Source organism: Cygnus atratus, chromosome 27, assembly GCF_013377495.2.
Source record: "Cygnus atratus isolate AKBS03 ecotype Queensland, Australia chromosome 27, CAtr_DNAZoo_HiC_assembly, whole genome shotgun sequence".
NCBI classification, from domain to species: domain Eukaryota; kingdom Metazoa; phylum Chordata; class Aves; order Anseriformes; family Anatidae; genus Cygnus; species Cygnus atratus.
This window is the reverse complement of record NC_066388.1, coordinates 276322-296462: the sequence shown is the minus strand read 5'-3', so window position 1 is coordinate 296462 and position 20141 is coordinate 276322. Positions and strand designations below refer to the sequence as shown.

The window sequence follows — 20141 nt, the reverse complement described above, 5'->3', positions numbered from 1 at the left end:
ATTATTTTCAAATGAACAGTTGGATCCAGTTATCATCTTGATGCTTTCATCGGTGACATTGTAAGGTGGAAAATACAAAACTGATTAATTAGTTTTCATTTTAAGTCAAGCCAGGCACTGGCTGCCAATGGCATGTGCTGCCACTGAAGCCAAGAGCTCTGCAAGATTCATAGGGGCAGCGAGCATGTATGTGGAAAACGCCAGCACCCCGTGATGTAAAATCAGACCAGGGAGCAGATCGGCCATCTCATGAACTGGGTTACACAATTTTACACCAACGTTTTGACATTTTTTGCATGGTCGGAAGGAAAAAATCCACCAACTGCTCTAGTCTTCTGCTGGCTTGCAAAGAGGGCACGAATACATGCACACACCCGGGAACAAAGCCGACGTTTCAAGGCGCAGAGCAATGGGCAGCCCTGTTGTGCTGCACCCACACCAGCCTGAACGCATTACACCAGCTCAGAGAGGCCAGGCAAGGTTGTGCCTCTCTTACGAACACTGTCAGCTCATATGTGCTTATTATATTTCAAATAATAGAGGAGCTTGCACAGCATCCTGTACAACAGGGGCTTTAACTGATTAATTTACGGCTTCAAAAGCAGTGGGTGTTCAATTCCATCCCATTCCTAGGGTTTCTGACAAGCTGCTCCGGGTGCTGAAGATCCAGCGTTCAGAGTTTTTCCCATCTTCTTTATGTAATTTTGAAACCGGAGCCTGCTGAATATTAGCAGCTAGCTGCTGTGTGTCGTGTCTGTGGCTGTACCCTTCAAGACAGCTTTAAATACCAATGTCTCACTTTGCCACCGAGTCCACCCACTGTTTTTAAGCGGCTGGATCAAATTTAGGAGCAGTTTCAAGTTCACACTGCAGCTCCCTGTGCCTCCCAGCACTGATATCACTTTTCGTGAGCCACACGTGCAGCTCCATCGCACCCAGCTCCCAGGGCCCAGGTCAGGGGCGCACACCAATAGTGCCTATGTGATCTATAAGTAAGTAGATCAAAGGGGGAGGCGAGCGGCACCTCCTGGACCTCAAGTGCAGAAGCTGGTACACTGGAAAGGTTTATTAACACTCTCCTGCCTTAAGGATTTGTTTCACCAATAAACGCATAATGGCAAAAAGCAGGTCCAAGCTTAACCGCATCTTCTACCCCATTTCCCCTTTAACAAGTCAAGATAAACATATTTATGCTTTGGAATTAAAGAGAGTGATACTCTTCTTCCCTACCTCTTTCTAAATCAGGTTCCTGAAGGCCCTGTCTGTAGCTCTCCGCTGGCATTTCCAGGCTCTCCCTCCCTGCACAAGTGGCATGGATCAAAGGAGCCCTTTGAAGTGCTGCTGCCTGCCAGCCCCGCAGGGCGAGCCGGGCTCGGCATTTTGCCTCACCCTGGAAGGCAGATAACGACCACCACCAGCACCAGCAGCGCCACCAGCAGTGCCGACCTCCTGCCTCCCCTCACCCTGCAAACTCCACGGGGGGACAGGGCTGGACCCTGCATCCCTCCCAGTGGGAGTCTCTGCTCTGCCGTGGGGGCCCTCATCGCCTACCACACACCCACCTGCACATCCCTCGTGGGACCTGGCACCAGCATCATTTTTGTAACCAGACCCAGGCCCTGCATCCATTGCTACACCACGTGGGGATGAACGGGGGAGGCGTGGCCCCAGCAGGTCAGATGGATGGCTCACCGGGATGCTGGCTCCCTGGTGAACAACATGCCCTCGACCCTGTGTGTCACCAGATCTGCCAAGTCTTTCGAAAATTCCTAGGACTGAACCTTGCACACATGGGCAAAATGCTGTCACGGGGCGAATGCTGCGCTGCATGCGTGAATTCACCCCACACACAGTCTGACAGCCAGACCAGGCTGAGCGTTGGCATCTCCTGCCAGCACAAAGGCTGTCAAGCATTGCACAACAGGCAAGTTTTAATATTGAGAATATTCATCTCCAGCCATTTCTAGTTAATGGAACAAAACAAACTGTCGAGAAAAATGGGAACATTACAGTAAAAACAACAACAAATTAAATCCTAATGCAATTAGAGAGCAATTAGGGATCTATCCTCTGGGAGCATTTTGGAACTCAGGGTCTTTCTCAAAATCTGATCTCTCTGCAACTTTATTTCTTTCTAATTAATAAAACACGATGCGAATGGCATGGCTCCCCCCCAGCCCCTGCATAATGCCATCTTCCTGCTTGGCAGGAGCAGAAGGTGGTGGCAGGTAGAAGCATTCACACCTCTGAGCTTAGCAGAAATGCAGCTGCCAGCAGAACACAGAGCAAAGGCAACAAGAACAGAAATCACTGCGTGCATCTGTTGCAAGGTGACCAGAAACGCAAAGGCCCAAACACTCTCCTGCAAGAGCCAGGCTGAGTAGGCATGAGCAGAGAGCAGAGCATTACTGACCTTTAGAAAATCAATTTTTTTTCCTATGCCCAACTTCTACAAAAGCCACAGCCCAGAATAATATGCATTTAATTCCTCTTGACTTTTTAAACTTACCCACATCTGCCTACAGATAAGCACCCACTAATCCAAATTGCTCGAGTATGCTGCAGAAAGAAGCAGGATAGCCTTTGGGCATCGGTGTATGCTGCATCCTGTCCAGGGCACAAGGGGCTTTCAGCAGCCCTCAGGTGCCACATTACCTGAGAACTTAAAAGAACTTAAAGGAAGGGGCAAAGATGCAGCATCCCATTAAGATGGCATCTCTCCAGTCTCATGCACAAGCTGCCTGAAGGTCACAGCTGCACAACCAACACAACAATGCCTAGCTTTGTTAAGCCTTCCTTTAGTGGATGCAAATACAGCAAATGTTCGCTATGGAGGAGAAGGTGGCGTGGCTTGGGGGAAAACCTTCCCCTTGTTTCCTGAAACTGCCACTATTCCTGGGACAGACTCTTCTGCACTACACAACTTCTGTACCTTTCAGCAAAGGGCATTTTTCACACATTGTAAGGAATAAGAAAACTTCCATATGTTGCTGTCAGGAAGACGACTGCCTCTGCATCCATCAGAGGATAGTACCTGAGCAGTGGAGGGAGATTGGACCCCTAAAGTTTATGTATTTCTGTACCCAAATCCACCCTGGGAATGTCAGTGGGCAGGTTTTGGCCTAGAAATTGGCCCACTTTTCATCTCTCAAGACAGTTCTGGGTTTCAAGTCCCACCCTTCTCCGTAGGAGCTCAACCCAGATAAAGCACGACACCCAGCCCCGAAGCTACCCAGGTGGCCCCACACAGCCAGGACAAGCCCCCGGCAGTGCTGGCCTTGCCTGGACACCTCAGGCCCCACAGCAATTCCCCTGCACGGGGAGATGACAAATCCATAACTGGGCTAGCCCGGCCATTCATGCTCCCACATAAATCTCTGGGCATGGAGAGGGGGCATCACTCGGGACAGGGCTGCACAGCTGCCCAGAGGGCAGCGCTGCCCGCCAGGAGCGAGGTGCTAAGACGGCAAGGATCATCCCTGCACCAATCCCGCTGCAAACTGGTAGCAGCAAATAAAATGGATCCTGGGAAATAGCAGTAAAATGCCTCCGCATACATAGAGGACACCTTTTCAAGAAGGGTTAGTTAGCAATGCCACGAATAGCTAGGGAAACCTGTCGGGCTGTATTTGCTCTGTAGCACACCTGAGGAAGTGGAGATGCAGCGCTCAAACTGTTCTGCACTTTTTGTGATTCCAGCACAGCGAGCAGAGCAGGGCAGCAAAGCACAAGGGAGGGACGTTGGAATTGTGAGGAAAGTTAAAACAAGGCAACACAGACCAAAATAAAGCGACTTCTGAAACATTCGTACCCAGGTTGGCTGGGTACACACAGAAATGCAGGGCTAACCGCTACATAGGGACAAGGATTATTTGGAGTGACTCAGAAGTGACTAAGACTGGTCAGAAAAAATCAGTTGGGATGGGGGGAAATCAAGCCAGGTTTGAGAACACAGTCCCACCCAGGGATGTGATGGGAAGGCAGCATCCTCCCCAGGGAAAGAGATGCAGAAGGCACCAGAGCAGGTGCAGGGTCACTGGGATTAGGAGGTTTCTGATCGACAGGTCTACTCTCCTTGGAGGGGGGGGGAGGGGGGGGGGGAAGTGTCCTGCCCTCACTGTTTCTGACAAAATCGGGAGGAAAGACCCTTTTGGTTTTTTACCCTAAAAAGCTCCTGCTCTGCCCCTTCCTACAGTAGATGAGTCACTGTCTAGCAACCTTTATCAAAATATCTCTTACAAAATTGTTTATATCGAGTCACTGCCACTCCCACCCCACAGCACAGTACCACGGAAGCCGCAGGAGACCCCTATCACCATCCCTTTCCTGTGCAATGACGAGAGCCTGAAGCGGGTCCCCCTTTGTCCAGCATCCCCCACCACGCCACTCCAGCTCCGCTGTGCCCCATGGCTCCCCTGTGTTGCCCTCTCGCATTTCAGGGACGATTGTTTGTGTTTTGCAGACGGATAGCACGTGCTCATACGAGAGCCAACAGCACAACCTCATGCAGAAAATGCAAACTGGTGATTTTTTACTGTCTACTCAAGGCTTCACAAACCTTGTTCTGCGCCCAATGACGCACACTAAGGTCACTCCAGCACCAGAGGAGGGCAAAAGGAGCATGTGGCTACCTGAAGGGCAGCAATTGGACACGTTCCCATCAGGAGCTGACAGGCACTGCTCAGGTCGGGTATTACTAGTCAATGGATAGGGATCACCAGCAATTCAGACGTCTCAGGAGTCATTACAAAAGATCTTTCAGGCAGCCCCAAAGAGCAGGCACCTGGCTCATGCTGCATGAGGGACGGCTGGAGCTCAGGCTCTCGGACCTTTGGACAACCCTGGTGCAACACGTGCGGTCAGCCAGCCCCAGGGGATGCAGACCGAGCCCCTTCTCCACCAGCAGCCACCAGCAAAAGTTTGCAGCTGCTTCCCTGCGGGCTGCTGCAACGAGCCTGTTCGGGGCTGCCCCAGGGTCAGCAGCCCCAGCCCCAAGCTACCTTCCTGGAAACCCACTTTTGCTCTCTAAGTGGGGCTGGCTTGGGAAGTTCTCCAAACTTCACAAGTAGCAGAGAGAATAAGCTGTTTTCCTGCATCTGCAGATATTCACACTTTCATCTGCAGCCCGAGGAGCTTGCTTTCCCCAGCAGGGCTGTGGGAAATACTGCACAAAGACCATTCAGTAAAAGCACCCCGAGTTCCCGCTGACCACCCAGCATGGGAGCTGCCTCGCTGGGGAAGCCCTTGCCAAGGGGCCCACTCGGCTTTGGCCACCTGCTAACAGGTGGATGCCGCGTTCACTAAAACCACCACCAGGAAAGCATCCTGACACCCGGTAGGCATCTGAATCACGAGTACACCGTGTGCCAGCTACCTCTGACCTCCCACCGCAGCACGAGGGCAGCGCAGCCGGTGTCAGGCTGGACCCTGAGCACAGGCTCTGCTGTGACAGCGGCGCCTGCAGCACCGAAACCGCCCCAGCCGCCTCCTGCACCTGGCACCTCATCCCGGCAGCGCAGCACATCACCTCCCACTGCTCTCCCACAAGCACTGTTATCACACAGCTCTGATTTCCCAATAAACTTTCCTCCAACTCTAATCAACACAGATTCGAGCAACAAGCAACACACAAGCCGGGAGGGAGGGGGCAGTACCTTCACGTTGCTGGTGGGGCTGGCGCACAGAGGATATCGCAGCTGCTCCAGCGATGCTGCCGGGGAAGGAGCACACTGGAGTTGCAATTACAGCTCTCCTCTCCCCGCGACCAGATCTCTCAGCCGTCCAGACCAACTGTGCTGGAAAGGCACTCAGCGATCATCTGCTGGAGCTCCAGCTCCACCCCTAGCAGCAGCGATTGGCTCTGTGGTGCTCTGCAAGGCTGCACTGGCCTCAGCAGCCTCCCTCTGGATCCAGCTCCTACTACCATCAGGAGCTTCCCCAGAACCAATTTCCACAGCCCAAGGCAGGCCCTGGTCTTGGGGCAGGCTTGGCAGGTCAGGGAGAGGCAGAGCTGCCCAACTTCACGTGGTACAGCCTAAATCAAAGCACCTGGGAGGGATTTTCCTTACTATGAGAATATAAGAATGTGCAAGTCTGATTTGCAGGGCAGAGGCTGTGAAGGATATCGCAGGCTCCAGGGGAAACATTTAATTCCAGATTCACGCTTTTGCAGATTACGCACTTATTTTAGTACCCTGGGTTTATGCAGCAAACACACCTTGCACCACAGGCTCCTGCCATGCATAGCATTGGGGTACCACAGGAGGCAAGCCCTGCACACAGAGATGAAGGGCAGGAGCAGCTTTCTCCAAGCAGTAACTGGAGGTGAGCAGTTAACAAGGGGAATGGCCTGGGTTCACCTCCAGCCCAGGGATTCCCTTGGCCAGGATGGATGGGATGCAGAAGCCATGGAAGGCCAGGGGCAGAGGAAGGCAAGGCAACAAAGAGGGGAAGGAGAAACCAAGGGGTTGCAGAGCCCTGCAAACCATCTGCAATGAGGAGACCATTCCTAATGCAGCACCATGCACACAAGCCCACACACAAGCCCAGGGGTCTGTAGTGCACAGCCAGGCTTAAACAAAACAGGTCTCTCTCTGAAAACAAGTAATTTAAAAAGGAGAATGGACTTCCATTCTTTTGTGAACAACATCCCCCAGGCAAAGGCACTTCACAGTTCAGGCTGAAACACCTGGACACCAAGGTGTACACACGCACAACCCACATATCTTCCTTCTGCCGACGCAAAACCTCAGAGGTGACATTGTCTCACCTTCCTCCTTTCTGCTCCTAAGGAGAAAGGATGCTGAGGACTGGCTGGGTACCATGGAGGGTTTCTGTTCCCACCTGGCTGACTTGGCAGGCACCTCACTTGCCAGCACATGAGCTTCTCCAGCTGAAGCAGCTGCAGCATTGCCAAGGAGCCGACCCCACACGCTGCAAAGAACCTGTGTGATGGGACCTGGGGACAGTGCCCCAGCCCACAGAGGTGCCTCACGCGTGACCAGCAGCATTGGCGTCTCTGAATGCTCACGGTCCCTCCCCACAGCTTTGCCCGTCTGAGACCAGAGACTGTTTGTCTTGCACAAGATTCGGGAGAGGATCAGAAACCTAAGGGTAGTCCTCAAACTGCTGCTTATCCCTCTGCCTTCTCAGCAGCTCATAAATATTCTCTTTGATGCCTGATAATTCCTTTTGTATTTCATAGGCCAATTAATTTGGAGACTTAGAAAATACATTTTAAAAATATCAGAAATCTCTTGCTATTTTGATTCGTATTTAAAATCAGAGCTCCTCAAATACACAACAATGTTACAGTGACACTCAGAGCACTGTGATTGCTCATTTCTGCATGAAATACCTGAGAAGTTGAAAACATTCTTTTGCCAGCTCATTGAGACAGAAAAACTCACTAACGTGGGACAGAGACATGCTACCCCATTTGGTTTTAGAGGATGTATGTGGCGAAGTAGTGGTACGAGTTCATTCCTCATCACCGTACAAGACTGCTACATCATGTCAAACCCAAACGTTGGCGTCACCAATGCAGATGTTGCCCTCCCACTTCCCTCTCCGCAGCACTTGCCACCACAGGGCAGAATAGTGCCCACGTTTTTTTGTCCACCTCTTTCCACTGCAGTTCAATTTCTCTTTGAGTTAACCCCCAACTAGCATCCCACCTGTTACTCTGTAAGAAGGGCACCTGGATGTGACAAGGAGGAAAGCAGCAATAGAAATAAGATCTGAAGAACAGAATTTTTACGGAGTGATGGAAGAAAGATGGAGAGCTCTGAAAGCCCCATAATTAATGGGGGTTTGTTCAGCATAGGTGACGAGCTGAATCACCCTGATCTGATGGCATTGTTGCTCATTTCAAGGCAATTCCTTAGCACTTGCAAAGTAGGAAACGAGGACATGATGGAGCACAGAGGTTCTGCTCCCAGTCTTGGCAGGTGATATTTACAGCCTGTGACGCACATGCAGACAACCAGGAGAAAGGCAGCTAACATGGCTCTGCTCTGCTCTGCCTGCCCTATTCCCGGAACGCGCCTTAGCAGGGACCGACGTGCTGAGCCCCTCAAAGGCCTATGCTGCTCAAGGCAGCAGAGGGCCTGGAGGAACCGCGGCACATCCATTTGTCCTGCATGCTGACACAGGCTTCTTTATGCCTCTACTTCCAAAGCCAGGTAAAAATGAGCATGCTTTGTTCCCTTTGTGAACATTTGGCTAATCAAAGAGATTACAGACCTCTGCCATTCCGCACGACAGAGCTCTGCTGTCTAGCACCTTTGCCAGAGCCGGATAAAAACGCTGTATCTTAAGTAATATTTCTTGCCAGAAAGCATATATTGCATACAGAAGAGAGCAACTGCCAGGTCTGAGTGGTACATGGGGCATGAGCATGCCCAGGCTCCTGCAGTGAAGCTGTGACAATGGAGCTGTAAGGACGGAGCCAGGCTCTTCTCAGTCACATCCAACGATAGGACAAGGGGCAATGGGTGCAAGCTGGAACATAGGAGGTGAGGGTGACCTCACAGTGAGGGTGACAGAACACTGCTACAGGCTGCCCTGGGGGGTTGTGGAGTCTCCTTCTCTGGAGACATTCAAAACCCACCTGGACATATTCCTGCATGAAAGGATCTAGGTGTTCCTGCTCCAGCAGGGGGATTGGACTGGATGGTCTTTCAAGGTCCCTTCCAATCCCTAACACTCTGTGATGGTCTCAGAAAGGTGGTGCCTTTAAGAAGCGAGTTGATTTAGTTTGATTTGTTTCTATTAACCACACTTTTTAGAAGGTCTCAGGGATTTTGCTTGTACAAAGTCGCTGAGCCACACTGCTGCACTTTTGCTACTGGGTGTCTGGAACACTCACCTAGGTGGTAAAATGCTCTTCAAATCACCCAAAGGACCCCACCAGCAATTTTTCTATTTCCAGCTTAATCTGCCTGGCAGTAGTTTTACAAACTGTTCAAGCTATGATGCCTCATGATCCTGCTTGGCTTTTTAGCTGCAAATGCTCCTTAACAGTTAGGGGTTTAAGCCATGCATCTAAGCCTCCAAAACTGACACAAACTCCTCAGAGCTGCCACCTGGAGCCTCAGATACTTCAGTGCTAAGAAGGGCAGATCAGACAATATTTGCAGTGATACACCTGCACCTGCCATCCAGGGAAGAGATATTTCTTAAATCTCTTCCTCTTTTTTTTTTTTTTTTTTTTTTTTTAAGGATTACTTAATCCCCATGAGCACCACATGCTCTCTTTTAATGGCAGGCAGCATCAGCACAAGAAATTTTAGAAATAACTTGTAAATTAATAACTCTCCTGAAATTGTTCAAGATGCACCCTCCCAACACCTGGCACATTCCCTCATCTAGCAAGGAGCACTAACAGCCCTTCTTCAGTTTTGCTTGTGGCTCCCGGACTCAGGAAGCACCCAGCGAGGCTGCCCACTTCGCGGCCTCCAGAAAGGGGCACGAGGCTGCTGCTGGAAGAAGCCAGGCACCAGCATCCAGCAGCAGCCCCCGAGGCACTGTGATGCATTGCTGTACTGAAAAACATGTGCAGCTGGGGAAACGGTGAGCCAGCCCAGAGGGAGCAAAGCAGAAACCACAGCACAGGACCAGGGGTAAGAACCCTTAAATAAACCACGGCGAGCAGCTGCCCTGGCTCCTGCACTGCGCGGGGCCATTCCCTCCCCTGGGGCTGCAGCGTCCCAAATGCTCTCCCAGAGCCTGGCAGCGTCCCCGTGGCACTGGCTCAGCGCAGCTCAGGGGTGGCGCGCTTCAAGGCTCCCCAAACAGAAACGCTTCCCAGCAAAATTCCTCTTGCAGAAAATAATGGCAAGTCTGAGTAATGTTTTACTGCCCTCCTTTCTGCCAAGCAAAAAGGCATAGCTCCCCACAGCTCTCCCTGATAGACTTGGACAGCCCTGGCTTTGTCTGAAGCGCAGCACTGGAAAATTCAGCCTCTGCTCTGTCCCAGCACCCTGCCAGGGCTTCGGAATGTGTTTACTGGCCCTGAACTGGGCTGCTAATTATGGAACAACCTGAAATGCATCAAAATATGGAGCAGTAAAGCAGCAGCTGTGATTGATTAGCAGTAGTGAAGCTGAAGGGTTTGATCATTCTCAAAATCTCCTTAACATCTCATTCTCCAAGGAGGGAGAGGCAACTGCAGCCACAGAACAAAGCAGAGCTCAGGTCAGGGCCTCTTCCTGCCTGGATGGGCTCTGAGCAGGCTGCGCTCTCTCCTGCAGTGCCTGCAGGAAAAAGGAGACCAGGACAGATGAGCGAGCTCACCAGGCTGCCTGCCCGGGAAGGAGGTGATTGGACTGACTTCCTGAGATGCACATGTGCCACCGGCACTGCTGCGTGGGCAGACCACTTGCCAGCATGCACGGCCTGAACCTGAACTCTTGCAAGCAGCTCTCGTTCACACACAGATGAGGGGTTGCCAGAGCGTGGCTGACCCAAAAGCCCAGCGCCACCAGGCTCAGGGCGCTCAGCACTGCCGCAAGCACATTTTGGGTACCCAACATCCCCTGCTCTTGGTGCTGCTGCCAGACTTGTGACCTGGCAAAAATAGAAACCAGATTTTTCCTAAAGAATCCCTGGGTCTGACTGTCTGCTACTAATGTACTGCCTTGCTGTGACATCCAGCTCCCCAGGCACTACATAGCTCAGTGAATAATTATAAAAATCTCCAGAAATAAACAAGATTTTTGTCACAGTTGTAAGCACAGTCCCATGTTGCTTTCCGCCCGGGAGAGCAAACCATAGCTTTGCTTCTCCTTTGTGCTAAGGCCACACATTAGCATGGTGGTGAGTGAGGAAGTGGGACTCATGGCACAGTGTGGCCAGAGGACAAACAAGAACCAGGCTCCGCGGGACTGCCGATTGCTCCCAGAGCACATGCTCAGCTCTCCCCTCTTTCCCCAAGGGAGGAAAGAGGGAAGCCAGCTCTCTTCAAAGCCATTTTGTTAATTAGCAGTCGCTGCACAGGTCAAGGGGCATGGCAAAGGCACTGGATGGAAGGGAAATAGTCAAAGTAAAATTAATACCCGATTTTTTCCAGAAGGCCCAGCTCATGTGTGCATTCACAGCTCAATGCCTACACAGCAGAGCATGTCAAAGGACACTCTGAAATCTGCCCAAGCACATCATAACCAGGGCTGGTAAGGTGGAGGTCACCTTGTCAGACAGAGGGGGAATTGCTGGAAGTAGCTGTACTTTGCACTTTAAAAAATTGACTTCCTCTCTCATTCCACTAAAACAATTGACACGTGGCAAATGCTCTGCTGTCCCTAGGACAGTTCCAGGCTTTCCCCTGGAACACCACTAATCAGACATGAGTCTGCAGACTCAGAGTGAATTCTGGAGACAGGAGAGATGATGCTCTGCTGTGCAATGCAGCAACATCTGCTGCTCCTCTCGGCGCTCGCTGTTTCCCTTCCCTCCTTTGGGCTGTGCTGTGCTGTGTTCCATTTTCTGAGCTAGAAGGCATGGGGGAAAAGGAGAAGGAGAAAGGAAACCGTAGGCAAAGGCACGGTCACCTGAGCATTGTTTATTAGACATCCTTGCAGCAGACTCTGCCTGAACTGGAAACTCATCTGCAATGAGACAGGACACGACAACACTGCCCACAACCCCTGCTCTCGGTTTGCCAGCAATGCCAGGGGCTGCGGGCAGGTGAGAGCTGCAGCACTCACCGGAGCAGCCTCTGTCACTGCCGCCACTCCTCTCCTACATCCAGTTCCCACTTCTGGTCAGAGCAGAGATCACACACCCATGCAGAGCACAAAGCAGCGCTGCTCATGGAGTACTGCTTGGGGCCAGATCCTGCAGCCCCAGCCCCGGCATGGAGCAGGGGCCAGCAGCCTCCTGGCAGCCTCACCGTCCTCACTGCTGCGAGACAGCAGTGATGCAAATTCTCTTCTGAGGCACGAAGCCCTTCAGGCTTCTCCTTCCCTGACATTCAGCAGGGAAACTAGAACAGGCAGCAGCAAGGCCTTTTGCAAAACAAAGTTTGGTAAACACGTTTAAAGTACTACATGCTTTTTCATTGAGGTTTGTGGGCCCTTCCGCCAGCTCATGCTATTTGAAACAACCTGAAGTAGCAGCTGACCCTGGCTCCATTCCACAGTTAAACATGCCTGCAGGATGTCCCTAGATAGATTACTTTGATGTTGTTAGCTCATCCTCAACCACCGTCTTTAATCCAGGGGGATAACAAAAGTCTGAACTGCAGCCGCCTTCCAGGAGCCCAGACTCTGGCAGAGCATCTTGAGCTCTGTGCATAAGAATTGCAGCACCCAGGGAGTTTAAACAAAGAGCCCCAGGCAGTCCCAGCCTGAAACACTGGGAACAATGCCATTCCGCACAGACAGGAGAAGATATTTGGAAATGCAATTTCTGAGGTCACCTTTTATCATCCAGGCAAACCAGATGTGAGATGCAAAGCATGAGCACTGCTTCTGCGAGCCAAAGCCAGCACTGGTGACCTCCACCAGTCACGAGGCAGTGACCACCCTCTTTCCAACAGGTCCTTGCCCACTGCTTCTGGCACCCCCAATGCTGGGTCCGAGCTGTGGCAGGGTGACCCCGCTGCCCCAAAGCCTCTGCGAGAGATTTGGATCCTCTCTGAGCACAGGCAGCCTTGGTCCCCTAATCTCATCGGCAAAAATAATTTTACACTTTCTTGTGAGAAATCCTCACAGCAAAGCCCAGAAGATGCAGCGAGCCCAGACAGAAACATATTTCCCCTGTGGTTTCCCCAGTGCCTGACTGCCAGCACACAGACATGCAATTTGTGCCTCACTAGGCAAAACCCACTGAAGTGTTTAAGCTGACAACAGGAGCATTTCTCTGAACACTGCCACCTCAGCTGACCCCAGCACGACAGCGCAGGCTCCCCACATGCCTTGCCAACACCCACTCTTGCAGCTGCCTGCAACTCTCAGCTTTGCAGCAACTTTTACCTCTACGTGAGCTCTGTAGCTCCTCACGCACTGCGTACCAGCCAGTAGTCCTTTGCTGCACCCTCTTTTTGCTGCGTCAGAAAGTTTGGAGCTTCTCCCACCCCTTTTACAAGGGTAGCACAAAATCTGCCATTGTGCTGGGAGCCACTGGGTAGGCAGCCAAGGGCTGGCCCAGCATGGGCAGGCGGCAGGCAGGACCGGGACCCCAAAGCTAGGATGGCAGCACCACATGGGATGTCCAAAGTGACTCACCACAGCACGGACAGAGAGCGACACCATGGTCACTGCAGATGGTCTGCACCTCTCTGCATATGGCTGGAATGGGAATTGCCCTCCCAGAAACAAATTCTTTCCTCTGATTTGTGTACTGCTGTATGTATGGCACCAGGAGTCATTTCCATACCCACCCTTGCCCAGTATTGTAGGGTACTGTTTGTCTGCCTTGCTATAAATAGTTTCTAGCACTACTGAGCAAGGATTAATGACTTTTCTAATTATACCACCATCAGTTGGTGACAGGGGAATGATAGCGTGCAGATCTCTGAGCCCACTCACCCTCCGCATGGCTGGATTGCTATGTGCACTATGTACCTGTACATCACTCCAGTTTCAAGGAATATCAAGGCACAAGTACAGCAAGACAAAAAAGGTATGTCTTAATATTGAACAAGACGTCTGGGATCCATATCTACCCCAAGTTTGCTAAAAGGAATCCTAACTGTTTTGAGAGGCATCTCAGAGCTGCACTTGCACATAAACAGTGTCTGTGATTCTTTCCATATCACACTGATCCTCCTGAGTATTCTGGAGACCTTTTTCATATCAGCTTCCCAATTAACCCTCAATTCTAAACTGGCTCTCCTTGTTTACTAGGCAACTGCTTGCTTTGACCTCCTGGAAAGGAGCATTTTCCACAAGCCTGCACTACTCAGCCTGCAGCAAGGCTGATCCCTGCACTGTTACACAGCTGCTCACATTTCACCAGCTTGTTGCAGTCCTTGCGGACGTGAGCTGGAAACAATTCGTCCTTTGTTCAAACTTGTCTTTTCCACAGCTTGCTCTTAGTGCACGGAAGAATTCACGTAGCAGGGCTCTTGCTCTGAAAACTACCAGTAGGAGGAAAGTACGCCTTGCAACACTTGATGGTAGTATCTGTCCATATTCCGAATTTTAAGTTTTCCTATTTATGACAGCACAAATAAGATGCAGTTTCAGATGGGGGCATAGTATTTTGTTGCCAAAATAACTCAATTTTCTGAATGATTGATGGCAAAGGCAAAAAATGTTTTCTCCTGAGAACATGGCAGGTGCGTAATTTGCCTGGGAAACTTACTGGAAAACTTCACAACAAAGGAGCACTTCAATGACTTGCAGCAGTGCAAGTTTCAATTCTGAGGTCACACCAACGTGACAGGGAGAGACAAGCCAGGCTTCCTTGTGCTGCCTGAAATTTCCTATCTGTTGTTCTAGCACTGAGATCAGCAAAATCCGCTGGGTTTCTGAAATAGTGTCTCGGGCAAAAACCTCGGTCTGCCTATTGCATTTCTTCGCAAGAGCTATCAGAAGGAAAGGGATCAGGCAAGTTATTTTGTCCAGTCATTTGGAAACAATACAAGGCAATCTTTGCAGCAGAGATTCTGCTCTTTGTCGGGTTTAATTTAAGGTCTCACAGGCGATAACAATTCTATCAGTTCCCCTAGGCAGTGCCTTGTGTCATGTAGTTAGGGCTACAAGAACCATTGCAGGTCTGGGACGTGGCACAGGGGTGTGATCCACGGGCCCATGTGCGGGGCTCCTGCATGGCATCCCCAGCCAGCACCCACCAGTTAATGCTGACGTTGCAATGCGGGGACAGCAGGGGAGCCCAGGGCTGCCCACCCACAGCCTCACAGCACCGGCCTCGTGGCACCTCCCTGGGGAGGCTGCAAAGCTCAGCCGTGTGCCCCGTCACCGCATCCACATGGCAGATCCTGCTGCCAGCACCTCGCTAAGCTCCTGCTGCCCCACCGACCCTCTGAGAGCACCCAGAAACCACTGCCACTATTTTTAGAGGGCTAAATACGTCTAGGGAAAAATATTTCAGTGGTACACGATTGCCTCTCAGATGCACCGGCCAACGCTCAACAAACAACCGCAGCGTCAGTCCGGCACTGTAAAAATGAAATACCAACTGATGAACTACACCTCCCCTCACCCCCCCTGCCCATGGTGAATGAACATGAGAAAACAACTAACCTTCCATTTGGTTGCCAAGGTTTCTCATTTTTATGTATAAGTATGTATATTTATAGTGCCCCTTGCTATCAAAAATGAGCAAAGGGAACAGCAGATAAGACAGCCCGGCAGAATTGTTTCTCAAACAGAATGTTTTTCAGTTTTCCATGAGGCGTCAGCAGCTCTTTAAAGTCTTTTTATTACATTCTGCATTAGATGCAAAATCATATTTCAAAGACACTTTAACTTTGAAAAACAAAATGCAGATTCTGTACTGTGCCACCTGCAAACAGCAGAGGCATGACCCACATTAGAAAGAAACTTCTAACAGAGGGAGGGTGCTTTGGAGATGAGACCGGTCCATTTAAAACACTTTAAAAATAAAAGGTCACGGGGAAATCGCTGCCTTCCTAATTATAGCATTCACTCTAGTGCTACACTGCCACAACTCAGGTTCCTAATTTAAATTATCATTAAGCCTTGCTGCAGGCTCCATAACTTAATGAATTTTGGTATGATAGCCTGTTCTCTACAAAGGAGATTAAGAGCACATTCATATCAGAGAGAGAGTGAGGAAAAAACAACACACGGAGCTAAATAAGGATCAAAATCACAACACATCTCAGGGGCTGCCCTCCCTTTTTCGCAGGGTCTTAGCTTGATACACTATGCCCACACAGCAAGCATTTTTTTATTGTCTGCATTCGTGGCTGCCCTGAGGGATGCCAGAGGGGCACGGATACCTGGGAACGTTGCCCAAGCTGCACGTCCAGCTTCGTGCTAACAGAGGGCCTGATTCTGCCCAGCACTGGAGAGGTGCTGGAGACCACTCCAAGGAGCCCGGCCAGCAAGGCAGTGTGGTGGCCTTGAGCACAAACTATTTGTCCCTATGTCCCAGGGCGAAGGCAAGAGCCGTTGCAGGAGCTGGGCGCTGGACTCGCACACTGCAGTTGAGCTCCTGCAGGGATTTCTCAGTGCACACCTGCGGGACCACTGCCCCCAGCCCATCCCCGGGCATACCCTGCTGCCAGACTCCGATGGGCCGGGTGCTCACAGAAGCAGCCCACTTGGGGACAGGCCCCAGCTCCAGCTCAAGGCACCCACTGCAGCCCATTCTCATAACAGCAGGAAGCAGAAACCCACAGACTCACACAGCACAGTCATTGCTTGTACTTCTAAGGGAAATTGAAACCATAAAGCAGCACACAATCCCTTTACATTAGTCCCAGGCACCCAAATCACCACCACAAGTTGCTCCTGGACCTGCAGGTGAGACATGTCCGTTGCTGCAGCACCCTCTTCCCAAAGCGCCTGGTTTCCCTGTTAGCATCCTGCTATTTGGGGCAGGCACCTGGATGCCAGCACCAGGCAGGTGCCACCACTCCTCTTCCTTTGCACGCTTTTCTCCCCACATGCTGCACACCCACAGGTCAGCACTCTTTCACCAGGAACCCCCACTGCAGGCAGCTGAGCCTCATCCTCACCCCTGATCCATGATGGGAAGGTCTTCAATTACCATGCGATTAGCACTTAAAGCCACGCTGCAGAAAATAACCAACTTGGATTTTCTTTTAAGTGTTAAATAAAACCAGCTGACCTTCCATTATTTTTTGTTCCTTCCTAATTTTTTGTTAGATTGCAAATTACAAATTAAAAGTCTTCTCATCTCCATTCCTTCCAGCATAAAGATTGTTATCAATTTCTAAGTTTTCTGCCGCCCCCCTCCCCTTTTCTTTTTTTGTATGAAGAGCTGCAACAGACACAAGCAATTAGTGAAATGAATAAACCAGCAGCTTGTGTGCCCAGATTGGTTATGCCACATAGAGGTGCCAGCCTAATTGGACCAGAATGGAAGCTTTTGACTGCTGCACCTGATACTGCAACACAGGAGATGAGCAAAATTCAGAAGCAATTTCTCCCCAGCACCACGATGCTGTCCGCATAAGTCATTTTACACGTTATTATCTGGGCAGAGGACTTGCAAAGAGCCGCTTCTAGCATTCTGACTTACTCTTAAAACACGCAGTACTAAGGGGGGCTGAATCTCACCGATTAATAAAATCAAGGCCCCGAGCTGAGGAAGGCACAGCCGCAGAAACCTGGCGGTTCTGCCGGGCCGGCACCGGGACGCCCTCGGCTCCCCACGGGCGCGCACCCACCGGCCGCGCGGGGGAGCCGCCGCCGCCCAGCAGCCCCGCGGGAAGCGCCCGCGCGTCCGTGGGCGAACCGCGCCACCCCGCGGGCTCCCGGGGCACGGGGCCGGGGCTCGCCCCGCGGCACCGCGGGCCCCCGGCGGCAGCGCCCCACCCGCGACGGTCCCGCGCCGGGGTCCGGGAGGAGCGGGGGTGCGGCGGGGCTGAACGCCGCCCGCCCGCGGCGCAGCCTGGTCGGCAGGAGGCACCAGAGGCTAAGGGATGGTGCGGAGGGAGCTGCGGGAGGCCGGCCGGATTTGGAACTCGGGGGTCCCGGCCGGAGGTGCGAGCCTCCGAGTCCCAGCCGCACAAGGGGTTTGACTCAAAAGCTGCGGTGTAATTAAGGGCAAAGCACCTTTCGCTGCTCGTACTGAGGCTCGCGTTTTCCCGCTGTTAAAGGATTCCTCCTTCTGCACGCCTTAAAAAGAGAAAATTGCATTCTGGAGTGGACATGCATAAAGCAGAGGGCTTCCGATCTTCTGCCTTAGGGCTGTTTTACCAGCCACGTGCTGCCCATTCCCCTGCGGCTCACCCGCGGCCCGGCCCCTGCTCCCAGCACACTGCCGGGGTGGGGTATGGCTCCGAGCTCCGGGACCCCTGACAGCCCTGGCGTGCAGGAATAGCGGCGTTCCCGCCCGGTTTTTTCTCAGCACAGGTACTGCAGGAGGAGCTCCTCTTATTTGTAAAGCAAGGTGATCTGTGGGGAATTCCGTTTCAATTCCCTCCCGAAGCCGAAGGGAGGAGCAGATCAAATGTTTGTTACCCCTCTGGAAGACAACAGTGCTTCTCTGAGACTGAACTTAAGACATTTTGGTATCTGCAGAGAAACAGTGACCCTCCTTCATATTGTATGTGCTGCTGTCTTGTCTTCCCTTTAATTCAGTTCTGTAATTGCAGACAGTTTGGCTTCTAGACTGTAATCTGGTATTTGCACAGAAGTGATACAAGTGTCCTGCCATTAGGTCCTTTTTTACTTGGAGGAAACAGTTCAGGTTTTATGAGATGCTCATCAAAGAACAGGACCTCTGGGTTCCCAGCTAGAAATGAGCTATTCTGTTCAGCTGGGGAAGGACACTGGTGTACCTGCCTGGATAAGCAGAGGATGCCTTTCTCTTTCCAGGAGGATCTCAGCCTCTAACAAACATGCCCAGCAGGAGCCAAAAGAGCAGTAGGAGCATAGTTAGGAGAAGCCCCAGGTAAGACAGACAACAGAAGAGGTGTAATCACAGACACTGAAGAGGTTCAAGGATCCATTGTGGGTTGGGAAATACACTGTAGGGATCTGGGGAGCGAGTCAAGCTCTCAGTTGGACCAATCAGTCTGCTCCCCCTGTTTATCAGTTATCAGATTTAGCATTTCATCACTGAGAACAGAACAACCACTCAGGAAAACATGGTGGAACGAAATTAAAACGGGTTTCAGATCTCCCACTGTACAACCTTGCAAATTTTCTGAGAAGACATAGCAGCAGTTTCACAACAGCAGAAAAGCATTTTAAGCACAGAGAGGTCAGCAGAAACAATGCGAAATTTTACAGTCATAAACAGAACAAGAAAATCCATAGCCCATGCTGTGCTGGGACTTGCATAGCCATTCTACCAAGGAGAGAAACAATAGCTTGTAACTTGCCAGCACAGTACGAATTCCAGACTGCCACCTGGGAATGGTCACTGTGCAGCCGACTGTAAACAGCTACAGAGCGAGGATTATGCACTAAAAACTTTCACCAGCAATCTGGGGGACCAAACACACTGCACAGCTTCTTATTGTGGGGGAAAAGAACAAAGATAACGTTCGGTTTCATTTGGTTTGTTATTCACTCATCTCCCTCCACCGCTGGAAGGGAAATCCCAGCAGCAAGCTCGAGTCCAGGCAGCACCAGCCCTTCCTGCTGTTTGGCCCCGACTTGCCCACCTCCCATCCCAGCCCTGCAGGGTGGGGATCCCATGCCCCAGCATAAAGGTGATAAATAGGATTCTGTGCAGGGCACATTGGGTTTGATTATTGATGATGCGCGCTCCAGCTTTGGGAAGACCTTGGAAGTCTGGCGTTCATATTCCAGTTGAGATTTATAGCCAGGGGAACAATGTCCTGTTATAGGAGGGCTTCGCTCTCCCAGCCACACCAGTAATTCTCAGCAGCTTTTTCCTGAGTTCTTTTCTGGCTCCCCACTTTGACTCATTGTCTATTGTTGCTCATCTCTCAAGCGTAACAAGGAAAGCTGTGTACATGCTTTATCCACTGCAAGGGAGTTGCTCTATGCACTGAAATTTCAGTGCTCCATTCCCTTAACCCCTACACTGCCATATATGTATACAGGAAAAATATGGTGAGAACAAGAGTGAGGCAAATAGACACTCCTTTGCCTCCTTTCCACAGTCCTTGCTTAAACATAAAATCCCTTAAAAGTCATTAATGTGTTCATACACCACGGTGTTGTGGGGAAGTGCTAGCTTACCCAGAACAGTGCAATGCTGTACAGCACAGCTATGGGGACAGATCCCCTGCAGCATCCACCTGAGTGGAGACCACTGTCTGGCCCAATCCTACACTCGGTTGGTTTTCCTAATTCAAGCAGGGTTTTTACTTTCAACCACTCATAACAGGGAGGCTCAAAGCGATCACTTCAGCAGCTGAAACTGCTGCTCGCATTTGAGAACCCCAAGGGTTTGTGGGACCCCAGCAACGTGGGGTCTACGGGAGCACCAAGCCCCAGGACAGCACACAGGGCCCCAGCTCTGCACCAGCAGGGTGGGTGCTG

The 20141-nt window shown here is 51.3% G+C and overlaps 1 protein-coding gene across 1 annotated transcript in view; it reads right to left on the bottom strand.

Annotated features, from left to right (window-relative positions):
• Positions 1–17751, bottom strand: part of ZMAT4 (zinc finger matrin-type 4) — a 68881-nt gene extending 51130 nt beyond the window's left edge. Inside the window, exon 1 of the mRNA XM_035562798.2 lies at positions 17736–17751. The gene's annotated coding sequence lies outside the window, so the exon portion shown is untranslated. The remainder of the gene's footprint in view (positions 1–17735) is intronic.
• Between the last annotated feature and the right edge of the window lie 2390 nt (positions 17752–20141).